Source organism: Sciurus carolinensis, chromosome 6 (genome assembly GCF_902686445.1).
Source record: "Sciurus carolinensis chromosome 6, mSciCar1.2, whole genome shotgun sequence".
NCBI classification, from domain to species: domain Eukaryota; kingdom Metazoa; phylum Chordata; class Mammalia; order Rodentia; family Sciuridae; genus Sciurus; species Sciurus carolinensis.
In genome coordinates this window covers 143,438,290-143,460,893 of record NC_062218.1, presented here as the reverse complement: position 1 = coordinate 143,460,893, position 22,604 = coordinate 143,438,290, and the positions used below count along the sequence as shown (strand labels likewise).

The 22,604-nt window shown below is 44.9% G+C and overlaps 1 protein-coding gene across 1 annotated transcript in view; it reads right to left on the bottom strand.

Annotated features, from left to right (window-relative positions):
* The window catches only part of Larp1 (La ribonucleoprotein 1, translational regulator), an 80,968-nt gene extending 65,580 nt beyond the window's left edge, over positions 1-15,388 (bottom strand). The window contains exon 1 of the mRNA XM_047556165.1: positions 15,263-15,388. The gene's annotated coding sequence lies outside the window, so the exon portion shown is untranslated. The remainder of the gene's footprint in view (positions 1-15,262) is intronic.
* Between the last annotated feature and the right edge of the window lie 7,216 nt (positions 15,389-22,604).

Here is a 22,604-nt window from a genome sequence, read left to right as displayed (position 1 = left end):
TTGAGGTTTTATTTTATGCACAATTCAAAACCATGGTCAATAGTTACTTTTAAGATAATAATAGTAATATTTCCTATGTAGGGCAAGACACTTGGGCTTCTCATGAATTATCTTATATGATAATCCTTTGATATAGATTCTAGTAATAAACCCATTCCGCAGGTGAGAAAAGAGAGGCTGAGTAGCTTGTGCAATCTCCTGTGGAGTGTCAGAGTTGTGTTCAGAACCACGGCAGTCCCCGAAGCCTGTGTTACAGCCAACCTGGTGATGCTGCTAGACCAAGGTGATGCACTTGCCTGTCACCCTTGGTCATGGGTCTCCTTGACAGCCACAATCATATAATTTATGTGCCAAATAATACCCCGCCACTCTCTTGCTGGCCACCACTAGTAATATCTACAGATGACCCTTTATCATTTCACAGATAACACAAAGGCAACCTCCTTTGAGGAATCTCAGGTAGGGTCCTGAGTGGCTGGGACTATGTTCCCCTTCATTGATACCCTACCTCCCCCCCACACACCCCACCGCATGCAACCCACCCGGATGAATCCCCATCCTCCCAGGACCGGCTTCAACCCAAGGGGAGGGCAAGGCGCAGACAGGGAAGGCTGTCGAATATGGAAATTATAATAATATAATTTATCTCAAAAGAATGATTATGAGTATGTAATTAACACTTCGTAGGCAGACGTTTCCACCTCCGAGGAACGCTGAGAGTCTCTCGGATTATTTAAATGTATATCACATCCATTGCTGGAGACAAACCCTATGGTTTTTAGAAGATAATTAAAATTCCTTCCCCTTTGGAATTAAGAAAATTGCCTGTGCCCACCAGACACACAGATAGACTTAAACCTGGGCTGAAGAGGCTGCGTCCAGGAAGGACACGTCACATAAGCTTGATATCCATTTTGAAGCCCTTGACGGGGAGGAAATTATTAATCAATCCCAGCACTGTTCCCCACGGAGCCTGGACTGACCCCAGGATCCTTCTCCCTGCAACTCTCTAGAAGCCGCCACCAATTAGCCAGAATCAAATCCTATGTGTTACCCTGGAAATTAGCCCACTCTCATCCCTCCAATGTGACAGAAGACCGATCTTCAGAGAAGTAAATTAACTTGCCAAAATCTGCCCAGCCAGTAACGCAAAGCTGAGGTTCCCAAAGTTTTGTTTTTCCCTTAATCCCCACCCCTGCCTCTTGACTCTGCTCGGACCACACTTGGTCGATTCTATGGTTTGCACCAGATTCCTCTTTCCAGGGTGAGCTCCCTCGAATGACTGTACCAATGATTTGCTAAGTGACAACTGGCCTTTCGACACTTTTGTATTGTTCAAGAAAAAAATGGAGACAGTAATCTGTGTGTGTGCTTGTGTGTGTGTTGTTTTGTTTATTTGTGCAGCGCTGGGGATCAAACCCAGTGCCTCACATACCCTAGCCAAGAGCTCCGCCACTCACCTACCTCCCAGGCCCGGGTTCAGATTCTTGCCTCTCTTAATGGCAAGTCAGGGTGCTTTTTTTTTTTTTTTTTTTTTTTTTAATTATTTTAGTTGTAGGTGGACACAATACCTTTTTTTATTTTTATGTGCTGCTGAGGATCGAACCCAGTGCCTCACAGGTGCTAGACAAGCATTCTACCACTGAGCCACAAACCCAGTCCAAGGGTGCTCTTTTAAGAAAAGAGAGTTGCCAACTCAAAGTGGATCAAGGACCTAGGCATTAGACCAGAGACCCTGCACCTACCAGAAGAAAAGGTAGGCCCAACTCTCCATCATGTCAGCTTAGGGACCGACTTCCTCAATAAGACTCCTATAGCTCAAGAAGCAAAATCAGGAATCAATAAATGGAATGGTATCAAACTAAAGAGCTTCTTCACAGTAAAAGAAACAATCAAAAATGTGCAGAAAGCCTACAGAATGGGAGAAAATCTTTGCCACCTGTACCTCAGATAGAGCATTAATCTCCAGGATAGATAAAGACCTCAAAAAACTTAACACCAAAAAACCCCCAAATAACCCAATCAATAACTGGACAAAAGAACAAGTCATGTACTTCACAGAAGAAATACAACCAGTCAAAAAATATATGAAAAATGTTGGACATCTCTAGCAATTAGAGAAATGCAAATTAAAACTACAAGGAGATTTCATCTCACTCTAGTCAGAATGGCAATTAGCAAGAATACAAGTAACAATAAATGTTGGTGAGGATGTAGGGAAAAGCTACACTCATAAATTCCTGGTGGGACTGCAAATTGGTGCAACTACTCTGGAAAGCAGTATGGAGATTCCTCAGAAAACTTAGAATGGAACCAATGGAAATTTGACCCAGCTATCCCACTCCTCAGTGTATGCCCAAAGGACTTAAAATCAGCATACTACAGTGACACAGCCACGTCAATGTTTATAGCAGCTCAATTCACAATAGCTAAGCTATGGAACCAACCTAGGTGCCCTTTAATAGATGAGTGGATAAAGAAAATGTGGTACATAAACACAATGGAATATTAGTCATAAAGAAGAATGAAATTATGGCATTTGTTGGTAAATGGATGGAACTGGAGACTATCACGCTAAGTGAAATAAGCCAATCCCCAAAAAATCAAAGAATGAATGTTCTCTCTGATATGTGGACATTAACACACCATTAAGGGGTGGAGGGAAGAACAGAAGTTCATTGTATTAGACAAAGGGGAATGAAGGGAAGGGGGAGGGGGATGGGAACAGGAATCGACATAACTTTCCTGTGTTCATGTATGAATGCACAACCAGTGAAACTCCACATCATGTACAACCACAAGAATGGGATCCTATGTAGAATAAGTTATACTCCATGTATGTATATGTCAACCTGCATACGAAAGACTGTCATGTATACCTAAAAAGAACAATGAAAAAATGTGAGTTGCTCACGAAATGTCTGTGATCGTAGAGAAAGGACTGGACATTCTGAGTGCGCCTTCTTACGCAAGTCACTCCGCTCCTACAGAAATGGGTTTCCGCTCTAGGGTATGTATAAATGCAGCAAGACCTTGGCTGGGGATGGCAATCTCGTTATGCTAAAACGACTTGGAGAAAAGTGGTATTTGAGCAAGACACTGGTGATCAATAGGCTTAAATGTTTCTTTTTATTATTAAAATAATACATGGTTAGGATACAGTTGTGGGAGATACAGAATGTCAAGAGGAAAAGTCACTCCTATTTTCTTTACCCATCAACCATGTCAGTATTTTGTTACTTTTTCTCTGCTGATATCATACCACTGCAGGCACAGATGTGTGTTGTTTTTTCCTCCTTTCTCATGATTATGATTAATTTATGCATGTTATTTAATATTTGATTTTTTTCAAGTTTTAATGCAGTGTGAGCATGATGATGGGAACCCAATAATTCCGTTTGTTGGAATAACCGAGATGCACATGTGTTCCCCCAAGGCATACGGCAGGGTTCATCATATAACCACACACGGAACAACCCGGTCGCACATCAGGAGAACCGATAGATAAAAGGAAAACTATACAGCAATAAACAAACTACATCTACACATGGCAACAGGGATGAATCTCACAGATATGATAGTGAACAAAAGAAGAGCGTTCTGTGTGATCCACTGACAAAGTGCCAAAGCAAGCAAACCTAAGCTATGGCAAAAGAAATCAGAGCCATGCTTCTGCTGGGACGTGGTTAGTGACAGGAAGGGAGAGTGTCGGGTAGGGATGTCTGGCTGTTCGTTGCAAGAACACAAACACTTGACCAAAATTATGAAGCTACACATTGATGATAATTTGTGTACTTCTCTACATGTTATAGGTTTTTAAAAAATTAATTTGCTGTGCATGGTGGCACAAGCCTATAATCCCAGGGGCTTGGGAGGCTGAGGCAGGAGGATCACAAATTCAAGACCAGTCTCAGCAACCTAGTGAGGCCAACCTCAGCAACTTAGTGAGACCCTGTCTCAAAATAAGAAATAAAAAAGGGCTGAGGATGTGGCTCAGTGGTTAAGCACCCCTGGGTTCAATCCCTGTTACAAAGAAAAATTAAAGTTAATTAACTGTAGGAAAATTCATTCATCTGGCAAGAGTTAACCCAAAATATCACTTCAGACATAGGGAACAGCACAAAGAAAGTCACAAGAATAGGAAATGGAAAACAGCCTAGTTTTTTTCCAGTACTGGTATGACAATATTTTGTGTAAACAAAGTACCCCAAAATTTAGGGCTCGAAAACAACTTTTTATATTTGCTCATTTGACCTAAGGTTTGGCAGTTTGGGCTGGGCCCAGCAGCCAGTTCTTCTGCTGGTCTTGCACAGGGTCATTAGTGCAGTAGCACTTATGACTGGGGCCGGACAGTTCAAGGTGGCCTGTGCTGGCCGTCGATTTACTGTCCTAGTTCCACACTTGCCCTTCTTTCCTGATCCACTAACGTGGATCTGGGCCCTTGAAAAGCTTCCTTTCCTTTGCTGGATGGCAGGATGCTCCGTTTTCTCAGTAGACGTGCTGGAGAGACACTGAAGTGAGAGGAGCCTGCCTTCCTGGTGACAGTGTGCTGGCTCATCAGAGTCCGTGGTTGGCTGCCCGGGCCCAGCCCCTGCAGCAGGGACGCCTTCACCAGAATCAGACTCCTGTGGTGCACAGCGCTCAGGAGCGCCCGGCGGCTTCCCAGAATCCTTTAAAGTGACTTTGCAGCAGTATCTCTAAGAAGACATTTCTCTCTGAATGGCTTCCCCGGCCCCCGAGAGGGCACATTTCCAGCAATTTCCAGAGGATGATTTCTACCAACTTCCATGGGCCCTGCATGGCACCGCAGCCACTTTTCTACCGAGTAGTGAGCCACGGCTATGGGTTCTCCAAGAGGACCCGGGCCTCAGTCCTGGGGGCGTGCCTCCTTGGATGTTCTGTCATCCCTGGGATAGTGGCTGCTCCCTGTATCTGCTATTCCTGCCTTTCGAGTTCTCCTGACTTCTTATCAGTTAATCCCCTGTTGCAGTTGAGTTCTAGATGGGCCAAGACTGAAAAGGCAGGACCCCCGCAAGGCAAGTCTCAGCAGTACAGACATTACTTCAAGCGGTGTCTGTTGGTCACACCAAGCCACCGGGCAGGCCAAGATCCAAAAGAAGGAAAAATGGACTCCATTTCTTGACTGGAGGAGTGGCAAAGTCCCATTGCGAGGAGTAGGCATATAGGAAAAGGGGGAAGTGGTGCCGCCATCATGGTAAACCATCTCCCACAAACTCTCTGCATCAGAATGCACGGACTGCTCACGCACCGTGGTCTTGGTGCTACTCCAGGGATGCTCAATCCAAATGCATGGGGGTGGAGTCTGAGAATATAAAGTCTTGACACTCTCCTCTGTCCCACCCCCCCAGTGATTCAGACTCATTAAAACTTGAGAACCATTAAGCTCACACCATGTTATCCTCGTTCTTTGCTTGGTAAGATAGTATTCCATTCCCTTTTCACTTTTGTTATTTCTGCTGAAAAGCTGTCAATTGCCTTCAAATTTTCCCCCTTACCTTTGGTTTTCAACAGTTATACCGTAATAGGTCCGAGCTCGGTTTTTGAAAACTGCGTTTTATTTGGAGTTTCAAGGGATTCCTAATTACTAAGCATCATCATACATTGCTTCTAACTTTACTTCATTTCTTTTTTCTTTGCTTGACTTCTCTCCAAATTATCTCTTCCTGAGATTTTGATTACACACATTTTTTTTTTTTTTCAGTGCTGGGGATTAGAACCCAGGGCCTTGTGCTTACAAGGCAAGCACTCTACCAACTAAGCTATATCCCCAGCCCTTGATTACACACATTTAGTAATTTTAATCATGTTCCATATGACCTTTCAGTATTAAATGTGCTATAATCTGGATACTTCCAACTGACTTACTTTTCAATTCCTGGTTTTATCTTTAGCTGTGTTTACAGATTGTTATGTTCATCTACTGCATTCTTAATTTCATTTATTGTATTTCAGTCTTGGAACTTCCCCTTGATTCTCCTTAATGGAGAATCTAAAATCTGGACTGGGGAAATAGCTCAGTCAGTAGAGTGCTTGCCTTGCAAGCACAAGGCCCTGGGTTCAATCCCCAGCACTGCAAAAAAAAAGAAAAAAAAAAAAAGAAAGAAAGAAAGAAAGAAAGAGAATCTAAAATTCTTTTTCTTGTCATATAATTTATTAAATATATTAACCACATATGTTTTAAATTACATATCTCATAACGCCAATATCTAGATCAACTATGGGCCTCCTCTTTTTGTCTATTTTTCCTCTTGGTTTTCAGTCATTTGGTCTTATCTCCTGAAGTATCAAGTATCATGTCTAAACAAATTACAGAAAAATTTGAGGTCTTGGCTGGTATTACTTTTATTCAGAGATTTTTACTTTTGCTTCTTGTAGGCATTTAAATCTAAGTCTAATAAAGCATTAAATTTATTAGATGTTGGGCTTCGGTTTTGCCAAGGCTGGTCAATTGCTAACTCACGTCTATTCTTAGGGTTTTGCCCTTAGAGTGGGGCTTAAATGGCATGTTCTCTGAGGGGGGAGTGGAAGCTGAATTTTTTTTTTTTTTATATTGGGGCCTAAACCCAGGGGTGCTTAACCAACAAACCCAGTTGAATATTGAGTTTTTCTTCCTGCATTTCTCTTCTCTCTGGCTTGGCACTGCAGTCCTTGGTGCTTTTGTAGTTCTCTAATGCCTTCAAATACATACACATACTCCCCAACACACACCCAAAATTTATCTTGATAAACTCTTGTAATAATTTCTAGTGAGAAGGCTGGTCTTTGACAAGCTAGTCCATAATTACTGGAAATGGGAAAAAAAAAACTTCCTCAGCTAACATGTCTTCTTTTCTAGTGGGCAGGAACCATGCCATTCCTACCTGTAGAGCCAGGCCCACCCCCTTGCTTTAAGTCTTCAATGGATAATAATTTGTATATTTCTTTTGCTTTTTCTTTTTTTTTTTTTTGGGTGCTGGGGATCGAACCCAGGGCCTTGTGCTTACAAGGCAAGCACTCTATCGACTGAGCTATCTCCCCAGCCCCTCTTTTGCTTTTTAATCTGTTGGTTTAGGCAGAGAAGGAATTACCTTTCTATAGTTCTAGATACTGGATCCAGAAAAGACTTAGCTGAAGGTCCCCTGGCTCAGATCCACTAAGAAGCCAGTGGTCTGACTGGGTCTTGAATCCTGATCTAGAACTGTGCTTCTCCCCACCCTGACAGATTGCACTAGAATGTAATGGTAACGTGGGGTTTGGCATCAAGCAGACCTGAGTGTCAATGCCAGCCCTGCCACTGTGTGGCCTTGGACAAGTTCCATGAGCTCTGAGAGCTTCAGATTCTTCTTCTGGTTAAATGGAGACGATAATAATAAGAGCTACCCAAGACAGGGCTGTTGGGAAGGTTCCTTGAGGCAATGTGTCTAGGATGCTCGGTAGCACCACCGAATCTGCTCGTAGGAGCTTGTATTCCAGGGAGGTTTAGCCTGGTGAACGAGGTCCTTTATTCCAGCTTCCTTTCTATGGGTTTCAGAGGTATCCCAGCAACAGAGATAGCTCACCATCTTGCCTTTCTGGAAAGGGATCTCGAAGGGATCTTAGGCATGTCTCCAAGTACACACCCCACTCCCATTGATAACCTCACACCACGAAGTGAGGGTAGTGCTTACTGCTCGAGGGTCATCAGGACCCTCTGCCTGCATCCCTCCTGCTGAAGGCCTCCCTAAAGCTGGGGACAAGGTGGTGGAGGGAGAATCAGCCACCTTGATGCCAGGGGAACAGGCCTGAATGGCCACAATCTTTATCCCCTGCTGGTCCCCAAACTATAATAGAATAGTTAAGAACATAGATAGAATGCAAAGACAGACCAGGCCCCTAATCCCAGAGCCCCGCTTCCTAACTGTGAAATCTTGGCTAAGTCCCTTAATTTCCCTAACTCTGTGTTTCCATCAATGTCGTGGAGTTGATAATGGCAGGTACTAATGGCATCACTTGAAAGATTAAATGAGGCTCAATGGAGGGCACTTCTTTTATTTCTTCTCCTGTACCTCCCCCGCCCTGACTATATGTCCGAGAAGGAAGTGGTGCAGCCAGAATTAGAATTTGGGTCTTCAGACTCCTCCTTTCCCTATCTTGCCCATAGCACCCCTAAAATTATTCATGCTTTGGGGTTAATGCAGTACCTCCCAATTTACCCCTTCTATGACATCATATGAGAACTCAAGGGGACTAAACTTAGGAAACTCTCTGAGGTCAGAAGGTGACTCCTAACAGGACTGGGGACTCTAGCTGCCCTCAGCTTTAGCTCCGCTCATGGCCAAGGGCTGTCTCAGCACCTTATAACCTGTCACTGTCCCCCAGCTGGGGACCTTGTGTTAAGGTGTTGACACCCCCTGGTAAGAGCCAGCACTCACACTGACCATCAGTAACGCATTAACCCATTGTAGGTAAATCAGTTCTAGACTAGCTATTCAGTTTCCTGGTGAGAGTCCAGAACCCTGAGCCCAGAACAAAAGATCAAGAAGAAAATGAGATGTTGGTTCCAGTCTAACTTTGGCCTCACAGTCACTATGACCTTGGGCAAGTTATTGCCCTGCACCAGGCTTTACTCTCCTGCCTGAAGCAGAAAAGTCTTGACCTGAGGACAGAGCCATGAGCTCCCTTCCAATACTGACATTCTAATAATTGAAGATTCTATGAATTCTTGGCTACTGGGCTGAATTCTGTTCCTGGTGACCTGGTTCCAATAAACATGGCAAATGATGGGCCCTCCCTGACTGTGCAGGTGACTCCAGCTCTCTCCCCCTGCTACGGGCTGGTCTCGGAAAATAATGCATCTGGCTCAGACAGAGGGCAGAGACGCGCGTGCTTGTCCTGGGTCCCTACCAACAGAATTCCTCTGAGTCCACTGTGTTTAGCAGGATTCCCCTGCTCACAACTTCAGCCTCTGGCACAGCAGTATCTCTGGTTTCTGGAATTCATCCCTTCTCCTCTTGGCTCCCTGGGGCTGCACTTTAAGAAGTGGTAACTCAGGAGGCAGGGATTGTATGAGGACGAGGAGGCAGGGAGGCCAAGGAAAGGTAGAGGGTGAGGAAGCTGGAGGCAGATCTCATGGAACATGAGATCTCATGGTTGCCATACTCTGCAGGGGCTGGACTTGGTCTTGTGAGCAGTGAGGAGACACCAAGGACACTGTGGCAAGGACACAGTCAGAACTTGTGGTCAAAACAGGTTTGGGCTTCACGAAAGGCAGACTGGAGCAGAGAGAGCAACCAGGGGTTAGAAAAGTGCAGCCACAGAGATAATGCCGTGGCTGTGGGAACAGCAAAGAGGAGGTATTCAGGAGGTGATGTTGTCCTTCAACATCTGTTTGCAATTGTCTCTGCAGAGGAGAAACTTGAGGTAGTGACAGATGGGGACTTCAAATTCAAGTTTCCTAACTCTTGGCCCTGCCCTTGGCTGAGGAAGACACTTCCCTGGGATGGCTGGCAGGAGGAGGCAAGGGAAGCCTGCTCTCCCCAGACGCCCCGGCGGCTCCAACCCTGCCACCCACGGCACTGGGGGACCCCTTCACTTGTCTTGGCCTCAGCTTTGCTTTATGTCCTTTGGAGGGTCCATGAGGCCAAGTGAAGGTTTTCTACATTCAAACATAAACCTGGAAACTTAAGGGGCTGGGGAGATAGCTCAGTCGGTAGAGTGCTTGCCTTGGAAGCATCAGGCCCTGGGTTTGATCCCCAGCACCGCAAAAAAAAAACAAAACCTGGAACCTTAAAAAAAAAAAGAAGGAAGATAGGAATCTATAAATCACTGCAATGGACTCAAAGAGGAAAATAAAATTCTCAAGCCGAAGCAGACACAGGAGATTCAGAGACTGTCTATTTGGACAGTTGCCTTGCCTGCCTCCAATCCCTCTGTTTGGCAGCCTCCACGGCTCTTCCAGAATCCCCAGGGTTCCCAGGTCCACAGGTTGCAAACCACTGGATTAGCAGATTCCTGTTCGAATATCCTAGAGCAGGCCTCTCAGCCTAGGTCCACAGACAGAACCCAGGAGGTCTCTGAATGTGGATGGAAAACAGCCTGCTCTTCACTAACCTCCAGCTAAGTCAAACATCTTGTTCCATTATGAACGGAAGCAGTGAACCACGGTAGAATTGGCAGTTCCTGGGACTGCATCACCAAGAGAAATCACATTACAGTCATTGCAGATCTTTCAAAATATCATTTAAGCTCAGCATTCCTTTTAGTTTGTTCTTTTTCTCCCAGTCCTGGGGATTGAACCCTGGGGCGCTTTACTATTTTGAGACAGGGTCTAAGTTTCCCAGGATGACCTCAAACTTGTGATCTCCTCTTTCAGGATTATAGATAGGTACCACCACACCCCACGAAGCTCAGCGTCACTTTAAAGTTACCATAATTAATCTCTCTGCCACCAGACCTCATGATTAATGTACTAATAAAAAAAGCACATATTACTTTATCATAAACATTTTAAAAAGTCTTATAACCCATATTTCAATATGATTGGTTTCTCTGGCATTCTAGTGTTTTATGGATTTAAATGCATGCCGGGAGGGGCGCCGCAGGCTTCCCCAGATTGCCAGAGAGGTCCACGGCAGGGGTATGGTTAAGAATCCCCATCCTAGGGCTCGGAGCTCACTGAAGGCTGCCAAGGAGGGTATGTAGGGCCTGGGATCCCTGGGGACCCCTCTGGAACTGCTCAGATGTGCACTCTCAGCCCAAGTAAAGTGAAACAAGAAACTGGGGCAGGAGCAAAGGGACTCTGAGAAGTGGAACGGAAGCCAACGGGCCAGGCGGGCAGGGCTCAGTCTAGTGGCACAGAACTGAATTCCTTAGCTTCCACCTTGGCCAGGCTTCCCAGGACTCCCAGGGCCCCGTCTTGCTCTGGTCATTTCCCCTCCTAGTCTGTTTTCTTCTCAGAGCGAATGCAGCAGCTCCATGACGGCACGTCAAGGTCAAGGGGGGCCCTTCCTGGGCCGGCCGCTGCCTCTGCCTCTGCCTTTGCTGCGTGACTCCGGGCCCGTGGTCTCCCCTTCCCGGACCAGTTTTCTCACGGGTTTAACGAGGAGGAGGTGGGCTGGTGCCACTGCAGAGTTCGGGCATCGGCCCAGCTAGTCCCCCTTGCCAGGTCGGTAGTGGGTACTGCCGACAGATCTGGGAGTCTGAGGGTTGCACGTGCACCAGGAGCTTCAGGAGCCTTTTCCACACACCGACTGATGGAAAATGGAAAATGAAGCCAAACCCGCTGCTCTCGCTGTCTTGGACGATCGACATGGAAAGCACCACCCACATGTCCATCTCTGACATTCCATGGCTCTAACGATCCCATCTCAGAGGCCCAAGTAAGATACTGGGCAGATGTGAAGACCTGCAGGAGGGCTATCTCTGATCCCTAGGAGGTGCGTGTGCGTGTGCGTGTGTGTGTGTGTGTGTAGCAAAGAGAGAATGTTCCGGGCTGGGCTATGTGTTCTCTCTCATGAACCCTCTAGCAAAAGCAGAGTCAGCACAGGACACTCAGAATCCTCGCGGTTCAACCAGGCCTCTTGCAACAGATGACGGGAGGCTGGGGGAAGTCAGACTCTGATCAAAGGGCTGGGAATTGGCATCCTTCCAGAACTGGTGCCACCAGGCCCTACTTGTCTCCAGGTGTCCCATGTCACAAGGACCATCCGGCATGCAACACAAGGATAGCAATACAGAGAGAAGAACATTGGACACTCCTGGTATTATTTACACAGACTCAGATCACACACAGTCAGGTGGCCAAGATGTGGGAGGTGCTGGGGACTTGTGACTTCTCCCTAAGTGATGCAAAAAAAGCTACTTCAGGAGTTATTTCAGAGCATTGCTAGCCCAGGTTACAGCTGAAAGCCAGACAGTACTTACCTCCTGTCACAGCCAGTTCAAACCAGCATTAGGGCTAGGGCCAGTACACAGGGGAGGCAGAGTGCTGTGCAGAGGCTGAACGACCACAGGCCTGTGGCGTCAAGCTGGTATCACACATGAGAATGTGAACTGGGTGGTAGTAGGGAGTGGCGGGGACTGTGGCAAACTAGAACTCACAGGTTCCATTTACAGGAAGCAACTAACACCCAGTTCCATTGATTATTGGTATGTGAGAATATGGACTAGAGGGTCAGGTCTTCCTTCTGATTATTTATTTCTTTGTTTTACAGTACAAGGGATGGAACCCAGGGCCTCGCACAAGCTAGGCAAGCACTCTACCATTGAGTTGCATCCCTGGCCCTTTTTATTTTATTTTGAGATAGGGTCTTGCTACCTTGCTCAGGTTGGCCTCTACCTCCTGAACCACCAGGATTACAGGTGTGCACCACTGTAGCCATCTTTTCCTTCTGATTTTAAAAGAGAAGTTAGAATCTAGATTTTTTATATTAAATAATTCCATATTTGAACATTGGCATTTAAAATCTGAAAATATTAAAGGTAAGCCACAATGATAAAACACTCCATAGGCTAGACAAAACATATCTAAGGACTGTAGTATTGATCTTAATTTTACAACTTCTGATGGAATGAACAAGAGCCCTGACTGTGGATTTAGATAGACAAAGATCTGATGTGTTGATCTGCCACCCACTGTCTGTATGATCTTGTTTAGAATTTGTAGCTTCTCTTCTTTTTCCTCTTTGGTGCTGGGGATGGAACCTAGGGCTTCAAACATGCTAAGCATGCACTCTATCACTGAGCTCCACCCCCAGTTCCATTAGACTTGTAGCTCTGATGTGGCTGCAATGGAATATTATTCAGCCATAAAGAAGAACAAAATGATGGCATTTACAGGTCAATGAATGGAGTTGGAGAATATCATGCCAAGTGAGATAAGCCAATCCCAAAAAACCAAAGGTGGGAATGTTTTCTCTGATAAGTGGATGATGATACATAACGGGTGGGGGAGTAGGTAAGGGAAGAATGGAGGAAGGATGGATTGTGTAGAGGGAAATGAGGGGTGGGGAAAGGGCGGGGGGAGGAAAGAACAGAATGAGACAAATATCATCACCCTATGCACATGTATGAATACACAAGCAGTGGGAATCTACTTCATGTACAACCAGAGAAATGAAAAGTTGTACCCCATTTGTGTACAATGAATCAAAAAATAATAATAATAAAAAAGATTTGTAGCTCTGAGCCTCAGTGCTCTCACCTGAAAAATGGGACTAATACATTGGCTACTGTGAGGATTAAAGATTGCCATGAGTTTAACACACTCAGCACGACTGTTAGCACACAGTAGGTGCTTCACAACGTAGCTACTCCTACAAAGTGCCTCCGTGCCTCAGTGATTGGAGGAAACCCCCGCCCCCGCTGCACCCAGTCCATCCAGCCCAAACCTATTTCCCCAAGGTTTGGGGACCCAGTGCACCTGGCTCTCTTGCACAGGTGCTGGATGCACTCACACACACTCTGCATCCCCCTCGGGAGGGTCCTGAGATGCCAAGGCTGGTTACTAAGGAAAATTGTTTAGGAGCCTTCCCTGGGGTGTAGCTGCAACTTTCCAGTATGAGTTAGAAGAGAGGCTAGCCTCAGCGCAGGGGACTGGCTAACATGACTCTTCAGGGGTCAGAGTTTTTAAATTTCCTGTGATCCTGGGCACACGTGTGCCACACACACGATACTCAGACACTTCGCTTGCCCAAATATCTCCCTAGGTTCTCCTTCCTGCATACCGTGCTGGCTTTGCTCCATCCCATTCTCACATTGCCTCCCCTGGGAGGGCAGGCGCTGCCGTAATCCAGAACTGAGCTCTCCCTGAGATGCCAGAGAGGAGGGAACAGACTGGCTCAAGCTCAGATGACTGAACAGAAGGGGCTTTGAGAAGGACGACTCCCACCCAAGTTCACCAGCAGGTCTTCTTGAACCCAAGAGCATCTGACACCAAAGGGACTGCTCTAACCTCTGAACCACACTGCCTCCCGCACGCCCCATCAGCAGGCACCCGGTTTCTGTCCCAATACTCATGACTTGGGGAGCTATTTCCCCCATTCTTTTTGTTCATACAATTTTACATTTTAAAAGTCCCTATAAATGGCATTAAAAAAAAAAGAAGAAGAATTTAAACAATGAGCAGCCAAACCACAGTTCCATCATCATCAGATGAATTTTTTCATCATGTAATTATTGGTAATTATCACAGATCATAATTATTATGGCAAAGATCAGAGTTTATAAAATATTCATGACCTGATTTTATCAATTCTAAAGTGTTTTTTTAAAAAAATTTTTGAACTTTAAAAAAATCTCTAAATCTCTTTTAAAATCTACGGAATTTAAACTTCCATGATATATTTTAATTGGTCCTAAAAATAATCCCGGGAAGCAAGCATTGCCTAGATTACAATGCCCATTTTGCAGCTGGGAAAAGTGAAGTTAGAGAGGCGAGGAGGCACGACCGCAGCCCTGACTCCTGGTTCCCAGCCCCGCGGCCTCCGCCTGGGATTCCTGGGCTGCAGGCAGAACACTCCCGAACACCTGTTCCCGGCATCCTCCCGGCAGAGGCCCGAGGGAGCCTCAGTCCCCCTTCAGGGTGCCCCAGGGCCGGGCAGTTCAGCTCCACACAGGAAGTTTTCAAGCTCAAGGATTTCACTTTTAAGAATCAACCTCCTGTTGGAGGCAGCATCGTGGAGACCAAAGCTGGGCTGGGGGTTGGGGTGGGGTGCAGGACGAATTTCTGCCTGTGGTCCCCCAAACCTTGTGCAAGCAACGTATAGGGACTCCCTGCCTGAGGTCCCTATTCTCTGAAAAGTACTCACAAGTGCCCTATTTCTCAGATTTCAGAAGGTCAAATGAAAATCAAATATTGACTCCAGATAAGATCTGACAGACACACTAAAACACCACATTTCTCTGCTTTGGGCTAAACTTGCATCAGCTCAGCGGTCTGATCTCGCTGACCAGAGAACACTGATCGGCTACCCGAGGGTCACAGTGAACAGAGAAGGGGAAAATCAATGAACGGCTTTATTACGCAACAGGTACAACCTGGCAGGCAAACATCTTTCAAAAGAGGGGGTGTGACAGAGAAAACTATTAAAAAGGAAAATGGACGTGGAAATTTGAGCTCCTCGTTTTCCCAGATGGGAGACCGAAGGTTCAGAGAGCTGGAGTGACTTGATCAAGGTCACACAGCAGGGCCAGAACCGGCAGCCAAGGTTTCTCCCCCTGAGGGGAGGCCTCTTTCCACCACACCCCGCCGCCCTGAGGTTCAAGAAGGCCTGTCAGGACTCACCAGGGTTGCCGACCGGGGTCAAGATGGGGAAATGGCTTCTTCCTGTCACCTGTGGGCGCCTTCCTGGGGGCAGCTGCCAAGGCCATGCTGTCTTTCCTCCCTGGGAGTCTGCCAGGGCAGCTAGACGTGGGAGACCTCCCTGAAGAAAGTCTTCCAGGACGGGAGTGACCAGGCCCTGGGGTCGCAGTGTGGCCACAGAGGGCTGAGCTACTGTCCAGACTGCCCAGCTGCCTCCTGGCACAGGGGCTCTCGGGTTGCCAGGCTGGTTTTCCTGCCAGCTGCTCCGCTGGGTGCCTTTAAGAGAGCGGATGCAGCTCATTGGCTGAGCAACCCCCCACCTCTGTACCAGAGCAGGCAGGGGGCCGACCAGGGACCCAGGTGAGTAAACAAGCAGCTGGCTCCGCCCTCCCCCTCGGCCCGGTGCTGGGCTTCTTCCGCACCCCCGCCCCATCTGCTCCCCAGGGAACAACCTGGGGGTGAGGATCCCGCAGACACTCTGCAGGTGCTTAGTGCTGTTCCGTTTGCACGACCTCGTGGTAACCCTAGAGCAGAGCTAGGGTTCTGTCTTCTCTTTCAGATGGAAAACTAGAGTCCTGGGAGGAGGAGGAAGGGACTCCAGCTCAGCAGCTCTTGGAAGCAGTGTGGCGTGAGGGTCAGAACACAGGGAGGAGCCGGCTGCGGTGGTGCACGCCTGTAATCCCAGCAGCCCGGGAGGCTGAGGCAGGAGGATCGAGAGTTCAAAGCCAGCCTCAGCAATTTAGTAAGGCCTTAAGTAACTCAGGGAGACCGTGTCTCCAAATAAAATATTTATAAAAGGGCTGGAGGTGTGGTTCAGTGGTTAAGCGCTCCTGGGTTCAATCCCTGGAACCAACAAAACAAAAGGAAGCAAAACACCCACAGTGAGGGTCAGTGTAGTGTGAAGACAGCGCAGTGTGCCATCAGTCTCCTGCCTCTGACTTTTCACACCCTGCCACAGGGCCACACCACCTTCCTGCCCCAGGGGCCTTTGACAAGTCCCTCACTGCCTCAGTCTCCTCACCTGTAACTGAGTCTACACTCACTGTATTAAGAGCATGTCCCTGGACTTAAACCCAGAGAGGATCTTGGAGATGACCTCTCTCACTTGCTCATTTAGACGTGCATTCATTCACTGTTGCTCCAGCAATAATTATGGCACCAGCCACTGTTCTAGTTCTTAGGGAGAAAAAGAAAGTCAAGGACCCTACTCTGACCAGACCGGCATTCTGGAAAGAAGGGATATTTAAAAAAAAAAAAAAAAAAAGTCAAATGGATTAGATAGGTAATACTACCATGAAGAATAGGACTTGGGCTATAGCTGGGTGGTAAAGAAGTGCTTGCCTAGTATGCAAGAGGCCATGGCTTCCACCCCCAGTACTGACCCCCCCCCCCAAAAAAAAAAGACTGATATGATAAAGTAATAAGGGATGAATATTTCTGATTATGAGGTCTGGGAGGCCCTCTCAAAGGAAGTGCTATTAAAGCCAGGACTTGAATGATGAAAGAGCTGGAGTAAGAGAGTTCTAGGCCCAGTGAACCACAAGTGCAAAGGCCCTGGGGCAGATGTGTTTGGAGAACAGAAAGAAAGCTGCTGTAGGCAATACAGTCCAGTTCCTGTACTCCCTTTTTCAATACAAAAGGAAATTATTCAGAAAGGTGGCTTGACTTGTGCAAGATTCCCTCCTGCAATGTCTCCTTCCTTTCTTTATCCTCATGTATATGAGGGAGGGAAACAGAAGTCTAGAGTTGACTTGAGTTACCAGCCCAAATGCCATTCTGTTAGCCTACACTGTTATAACCTTGCACTGTAGACACATGTAAACACCCCGACTACAAGGACTATAATTTTAAAAAGTCTATCACTGCCAGGCGCCGTGGCACTCGCCTGTAATCCCAGCAGCTCAGGAGGCTGATGCAGGAGGATGGCAAGTTCAAAGCCAGCCTCAGCAACTTGGAGAGGACCTAAGCAACTCATTTAGAGATCCTGTCTCTAAATAAAATACAAAATAGGGCTGGGGATGTGGCTCAGTGGTCGAGTGCCCCTGAGTTCCATCCCTAGTCACCCCTCTACACACACACACACAAGTATATCACACTGAAGAACAAAGTCCTGACCATCAGAATTTAGAATTTAAAGTTCCGGTAGTAATGCAAACTACCAGGGAGTTACATGGGGTCAGTACAGACCCTTCCAGCTGAGCTTCTTTTCACCTTCATTTTCAGAAGTTTTTATTCTGATTTTTTAGAAAGAGTCTGACAGTATTTAGTCATCACATAACTATTGGTAGCTTTGGCATTATTATCCCAAGACTGCTGGATAAAGTGTGGTACAAAGTAAGAGAATCACATTGGTGTTGCTGAGAGCCAGGAAGGAGATGTGAGTGAAAGATGGAAAGGGTTACATGAAACCTTATAATTCTGGATTTTCTTTTCTTCCTTTCTTTTTCTTTTTTCTTCTCTGTGGGGATGCTGGGGATCGAACCTGCCTCGTGCCTGCTAGGGAAGCACTCTGCCACTGAGCTACACCCTCTGCCGAGGATCCTGGATTTGAATCCTAAGTTTCAGTATGCATTTTTTTTTTTTTTTTTTTTTTTTTTGCGGTGCTGAGGATTGAACCCAGGGCCTTGTGCTTGTGAGGCAAGCACTCTACCAACTGAGCTACATTCCCAGCCCTCAGTATGCATTTTTGATGTAACTGACCTGAAAATAAACTAGCTAACATCTTTTTTATCATTCTGTCAACTGTTTTCAGATCTAGAAACAATGGCCAGACCTTCATTGAACAGTGAGCACTATTAGTGCCTAGACTATGGTCTCTAAATACTACTTTCCACTGAAAGGAGATGGTGTCCTCGAAAAGATAAATAGCTGCTTAGGCCTTGGGGAGAAAATGCACATTTACCAAGACTATTTTCTGGCATCACAAATCAAGGAAGCTGGAGTCCTGTCAAAGAAACCGGAAGAGACTGTCCTTGGTCAAAGAGACTCAATAAAGAAGATAATTACAGTGGGTTGATAAACATCAAATATATTTAAATTAGTTCATCATGATATCTTTTAAATAGATAAAGCATCTCAGCAATAATCTTTGGAAGATGTTAGAAAATCAACTCATTATTTGGAAAACTAGTAAATTAAAGGGAAAGGATGAAGTGTTTATCTTTCCTGTAGAGCTATGTCTCAGACACACAGGAGAGGAGGGCTCTCTCTACATAGCATCCCAGGAAGGAAAATAGAAAGGAATGAAGGAGGAATTTGGAATATCACCATTTCATAACTCCTCATGAATCAATCGATCTGATGAGAGGACAAAAAAAAAAAAAAAAAAAAAAAAAAAAAAAAAAACCATTGACCCCATGAGTATCCTGATGGAATTGATGCAATTAAATACCACCTCGTAGGAAGAAATCGTGCCCCCAAACCCAGCATGAACCTGATCAAGACTTTGGAGCAGATGCTGACAAACATTCCAGGGATAAGTAATACACAGCTTAGACCTTGCAGGCTATCTGGTCACAAGTCAACTCTGATATTTGACCACAAAAACAAAACAAAACAAAACAAAAAAACTTCTAGAAAAAAGCTAAACAAACGAATATGACTATGTTCTAATAAAATCCTATCCAAATTAAAAAAAAAACAAAACAGAGAACACATAGAGCATAATTTGCCAACCCTATTGTTGATCTCTTTGCCTACTTACAGGAAACACTGGGAGTCAGGAACGCATGAAATGATCCCACAGGTATGCAACAAGCAAAATCCAAGCTGGGAAAATTCTAACAAGAAAATTGGTTTGATTTATTTAAGCAATAAATTTCAAGATATTCGATTACATGAATGGTGTGAATCTACATTGTGTACAACCATAGAAATGAAAAGTTGTAACCCATTTGTGTACAACGAATCAAAATGTGTAAAAATAAAAAATATTTTAATTAAAAAAAAAATTCAAGAGGGGTGAGAGGGGTGGGGGGAAAGGAAAAAATAACAATGAATCAAAGACCATTACCGTATGTAAATGTATGATTACACAAATGGTACGCCTCTACTTCATGTACAAACAGAGAAACAAGTTGTACCCCATTTGTTTACAATAAAAATAAATTTAAAAAAATTCAATATATTGGAGGTAGAGAGATGGAGGAGTAGATCTATGGATTAAAGGAAATGAAGAAATATTAACCAATCACAATTCTAATCCAACCAGTAGATTCTCATTTAAACAAGTATAAAAAGCATTAGGGTAGCCAGGCACGGTGGCACAAACCTGAAATCTCAGGAACTCAGGAGGCTGAGGCAGGAGGATCATAAGTTTGAGGGCAAACTCAGCAATTTAGAGAGGCCCTAACCAACTTAATAAGAACTTGCCTTAAAATAAAAAGGACTGGGGATGTAGGTCAGTTATAAAATACCTCTGAGTTCAATCCCTAGTAGTCCCGCCTCAAAAAAAAAAAAAAAAAAAAAAAAGGATCGAAAGTTCAAAGCCAGCCTCAGCAGCTTAGGGAGGAGGTTCTAAGCAACTTAGCCAGACCCTGTCTTGAAATCAAAATAAAAAGGGCTGGAGATATGACCCAGTGGTTATAATGCCCTGAGTTCAATCCCTGGTAGGAAAGAAAAAAAAAAAAAATTAGGGTAACTGGAGAAATGTGAACACTGATTTGAACATTTGCTAGTATTAAAGAATTATTCTTGACATTTGAAAGTGCTTGATGATATATTGTGGTTAAGCTTGAAAGTGGGAGGATCCTTATCTTTTAGAGATACATACTGAACTATTTACAGATGAAATGGTATGGTGTCTGTGATTTGGTTCAAAATGATGGAAAGGATATAAAGGGAGCAAAATTGGAAAGGAGTTGGTAATTGTTGACTTGGATGACAGCTACATAGAAGTTCATTATACTATTCTAATTAAATACCTGTAATTTTTCATTATGAAGAGTTAAAATGTATTTATTCCATTTCACATTCATTCAATTACAGACATTTAAAAATCTGACAAACCTAAACTTTCAGAAGGATATAAGTTTAGCTCTCACAGCTGGTGGGAATATATATAACTACCACTTTGGAGAGCAATATGTGTATACCCTAGGATCCCCAACTCCATGGCTGATACTGTTAAATAAAAATTACAGGAAACCATTGTTTTGGACCAGGCTTCTGCACTGGGACCCAGAAGACCAGCCTAAAAATGGAGTCACACTAAAGTTCCTAGTCACCAAATTGAAACTAAGCTATCTAACCTTCCAGAGAAATCAAGATTAGGGAGATAAGAGCTAACTTTCCCAGAAGGACCAGTTTCAACTGTCATGAATAAAGAAATTTCCTCTGCCTTAACCTTACATAAAAAAGACAAACTAAAGTAACCTGTTGTTAACTAATCAGTTATTTTACCACTGCTGTTTGCATGTCCCTGCATTACTGGGAAAGAAAAATGATCAACCCACTTTTTTTAAAAAATTCTGATTTCTCCAATCCTTTCCTATCTAAAAAAAAAGCCTCATCTGCTCAATTCATTGGAACACTTATTCTATCATATGGAATGAAGTGTTGGCTTATTCTAGAACAGAAAATAAAACTGATCAGATGGTATGTGTGTGTGTGTGTGTGTGTGTGTGTGTGCATGTGTATTTTTTTCTTTTGTGGTGCTGTGGATTGAGCCCAAGGCTCATGCTAAAGAAAGTGCTCTACCACTGAGCTACATTCCCAGCTCTCAGATTGTGTATTTATATGCTTTGAGTATCTGTTGCCCAAAGCTCAGTCCCTGATGCCAATCCAATAATGAAGACATGGTTTTAAGAAAAAGGAAAAAAGAAGGCTTATTGCTTTGCTAGCAAAGGAGAAACAGAGGAATCCTGCCCCAAAGGCTGTGATTCTGCCTGTCATTGGGAACAGGTTCTTTTAAAGAGGTAATTCAAAGAAAATGGGATTAGGGAGATAAAGAAGAAGATCAGGGAGGAGGTTCGGGAAAAGAAGGTCAGAGAGAAAGTCAGGGAAAAGGTTGGGAAAAAGAAAAAAAAAAGTAAGTTTCAAAGTGAAAAGGGATAGAGTCAAAGCATCAAGTGAACCCCTGTTATATACCTTGAGGACAGGAACTGGGCCTTGTCCCCTGCTCTGACCAGCCCTCAGAGTTAACATAGTACCTAGCATTTAGTGGCCAACCAAAAAACATCCGTCAAATGAATAAAGTTGATTAGCTACCTCAACAGACTTGGATACCCATGCTGCACCCTCCCTAACAGTCTCAGCTTTTCCTTCTCAGTGCCTACCATACTTATCAAACAACTGCCCATGCAATTAATTTATTTATGTGTGTCTCCCCGACAAGACTCTCAGCTCACTGAGGGCAGGGGCTGCTCCCTAGTATTGCTCACAGTTGTATCCCCAGTGCTCGGAATGGTACCCAGCAATAGCTAGGGCTCAATGTTTGTGGCATACGGTTCAGTGGTAGGGGGTTTGCCTAGCATGCCTGAGGCCCTGGGTTTGATCCCCAGCACTGGGGTTAAATTACAAAAAAAAAGAAAGAAAAAAGAAAAAAAAATATATGTCTCTTCCTTGTCTCCAGCTCTCCACACTGCTGTCTTCTAAGCAGTCTCAAGAAGATTCAGGCCCGGGAAGGTGGTTTACATCGCATTCTCAGCTTCTCTTCCCTAAAGTTCAAACCAAACCCCCAGAATTGAGTCTCATTGGCTGTAACAGAGTCACATGACCACTCCTAAACCAATCACTGTGAGGAGGGCTGAAAGGCTCTGACTGGCCGAGGTGAGTCACAAACCCGCCTCCCTCCCTGAGGGCTGAAGTCAGCACCGCGCTGGAAGGTGATGTTCCCCAAGCCAAGTATGGCTGCAGTTGCCAGAAGGAGGTATAACGTTGCTGGGTCAGCAAAACAAAATCCACTGCAGATGGCAAACCTCTCTGCATGTCAGGTCACAAGGGCAATGCCACAATGAGAGCACCCAGACAGTTCTGTCAAATAGTGACAGGATCTGAAGAGATTCTCAGAGGACCGTGAGTCAGTTTTCAGATGTCTGCCGGAAGAACTGCTTTATGGGGCCAGATTAAAGGAAGGCAAGTGAAGTCCTAAATGGAGGGAGGTCGTAATGTAGACAAATAACACTACTTTTTAAGGAAAAATTTAAAAAATCAAAATTAGTGCCAACAAACAACAACAACAACAACAAAAAAAAAACCACAGCAACCAAATACCAAAATTTCAAATAAAGGCAGGATGAATAATAGCACTGGATGAAGCCATATCAGAGCTTGTGGCGAAAGGAAAAACCAGAACCAGCAGTGCTTATGTTTAAAATTTTGATAT